This window comes from Cornus florida, unplaced genomic scaffold (assembly GCF_030987335.1).
Source record: "Cornus florida cultivar Cherokee Brave unplaced genomic scaffold, ASM3098733v1 CherokeeBrave_3.0.0_Hap2_Chr10, whole genome shotgun sequence".
In the NCBI taxonomy this organism is placed as follows: Eukaryota; Viridiplantae; Streptophyta; class Magnoliopsida; order Cornales; family Cornaceae; genus Cornus; species Cornus florida.
Genome location: NW_026775580.1, coordinates 76,368,805 through 76,371,594, shown reverse-complemented (window position 1 = coordinate 76,371,594; position 2,790 = coordinate 76,368,805). Strand labels below are relative to the sequence as shown.

Here is a 2,790-nt window from a genome sequence, read left to right as displayed (position 1 = left end):
CGGAAGACTTAATATGAAAACATCCTAGAGACACTTGAACCTGGCTCTGATACCAACTGTGATACCCCTCAGATCCGAGACACGGGCCTGATCAACCCGTGTCTCGGATCCGAGGGGTATCACAACAAACCATTCAAATGCTTCATAACTATCATGGACTTCCAAATGAAGAACCTTACAAGCATTTGGATGAGTTTCTTGAAGTATGTTCCACCGTGAGATACACGGACATGCCGAAAGAGGTCTTAAGGCTTAAACTTTTTCCATTCACCCTTAAAGACAAGGTAAAATATTGGTTTAACAATCTTAGGCCTTTTTCAATAACTTCTTAGGCAGAAATGTAACAAGAGTTCTTGAAGAAGTACTACCTAGTTTCTAAGACCAATGCCATGAGAACCTCAATTCGAGAGTTTTCACACGGTGATGGGGAAATGTTCCATGAGGCATGGGAAAGATTCAATGAATTGCTTAGAAAGTGACCACATCATGACATGCCCAAATGGCAATTAGTTCAATATTTCTTTGAGAGCTTATCGGACAATTACAAGGGCATAGTTGATGCTTCCATGGGTGGCTCTTACATTGATAGGCATGAGGATGACGTGTGGCGTTTTTATGAGAGTATGAGTGAAAATTCTTTGCATTGAACTTTATCTTCTAAGAATAGAAGGAATTCAAGTGGAAGGAAGAGTGTTGGCTTACATCAAGTTAACCATTCCAATGCAATAGCCGCCGAGATGAAATCCTTATCTCAAAGTTTTGACTAATTCTTGATCAACCAAAACTCGGCAAATCAAGTATCTTCTGTCCCTAACCATTCCCATCATGTATCCAATGAGACATTTATGACTTGTTCAAGTGTTTTATATTCAACTTCCAATTGTCCCCATGGACATATGCAAAATGAGCATCATGAACAAGTTAATGCAATTTTTGTTAATCAAGGAAACAATCCTTATGGCAATCACTATAATCCTACTTGGAGGAATCACCTGAATTTCTCTTGGAGAAATCAAGTGTAATACCCCTAATTTCAAAAGGATAGTCCTGATATTTACTTTATTATTTAAATTGCATTTTTAATTGTTGAAGTGCATATGTGATAATTTAATTGATTTAATTGTAGTTAGTTATTTACTTGTTTTAATTGGATTAATTTAATTAATTTTAATTATTTAATTTGTTTTAATTTAATTGATATTTAATTATTTTATTGTTTTAAATTGACTTGATTGTTTAAATTTAATTATTTCTCAACGTGACTGTTTTATGGTTACACACATATAGTTACATTAGGGTTGCAATTTACATAAGTAGCCGACGAGAATTAAAACCTAGGTTGTTCTATGGGCCGAGTAAGTTAGATTAGGGTTTAATTGAGCTTAGGAGTAGTTTGGCCTATAAATATACATTTAAGGTTTCTGTCTAGGGTTTTAGAACCCTGTTTACGGTTGTGAAGGCAGAGAGAAACCAGAGGACCAAACACACTGTTCATCAGAGAATTTAGAACGACATCGGTGTAAGGCAAGTTCTAACTTCACTCTTTCCCTTTATCTTGTGATCTTTGCATCCTTAAGCAATTCCAGGAACTATTAATCATAAGAATTAATTGGTTATACATGTTCAAAACTTTTTACAAGCAGTATGTGTTGAAACAATCTGTAAGTTGCTAGTTTTGTGTTTGAGTGTAAATATTCTTTTTTTAAATTATGATTAATCGATGCTTGAAGGAGTTAGATGGGTCTTATCTGGTTAGGTCTAAACATAATTAAAACCATTAAAGACTGTAACAGAGAGGGACGAAATCAACAGAATTCACTGGAGATGAAACAGGTGAAGAAATGAGGCAGAGTTGAAGAGAGCATGCTCTCTTTGTGAAAGAAACGGCTCTATGGGATCATAGAGCAGGCTCTATATGTCTTGGAGGTGGCTCCAAGTGGGTTGGAGCCCGCTCCATCTTGTTTGGAGGCGGCTCCAACTTGTTGGAGACGTCTCCCTTCAGGGTTTTGCAGTTTTGGTTGGTTTTTGCGAGTTCTGGGCTGCTGTGGTTGAATTTTTAAAGGTCTAAGTTGAAATAGGAGTTGATCTGGGGGTGTACAGTCATGTTTAGACTCTTAATGAAGGTTAAGAACAGATGGTAAAACATAATATACCATAGGAAACAAACATAGAAAATAATGGAAGACTCTGCAGAAAGTTTGTAAAGTTGGCTTGGTTGCGAATGATTTAAGTTGTCTACTTGTAAATTGGGAATTGAATTAAAAAAATTTATTGTTTTAAATCGTGTCACAGTGTTATAAAAGTAAGTATGCCAGTTGGAATGATTCTCTGTTATGCTTAGTGGGAACTTAGTTACTAACTATTCAATAATATCGCTGTCAACTTTCTGGGTATCGTGTAATGGTTTTAAGTGAGCATGTAAATTTTGATATTGTTATTATTATGCTCATAGTGGATCATGGGATGGACTATACTTATTCTCTGCACTCTAAAATTATTGGAGAACCATGTATCGGTAGGACCAAACTAGCATATCATATACATATTTGATTATACCTGTAATGAATTATGGTTATATGTGTTATGGACTAGTTGGTAATTACTTTTATTATTAGTGTTATCAATTACGAGATGGTATGGAATAGTTAAAATTTACTTATACAATTGTATTATCAACTGCTGGATGTTGGATGACATGCATCGGTATGGGACGGTGGCATACCTAGGTTTGGATTAGTTTCAAAATTCTAAATCCTACCTACACGGAATAAGGGAATGGATTCTAAAATA

General features: G+C 35.4%; 1 pseudogene; it reads right to left on the bottom strand.

Moving 5' to 3' along the window:
• Positions 1-394: 394 nt before the first annotated feature.
• LOC132280410 (small nucleolar RNA R71) lies at positions 395-493 on the bottom strand (annotated as a pseudogene).
• Between the last annotated feature and the right edge of the window lie 2,297 nt (positions 494-2,790).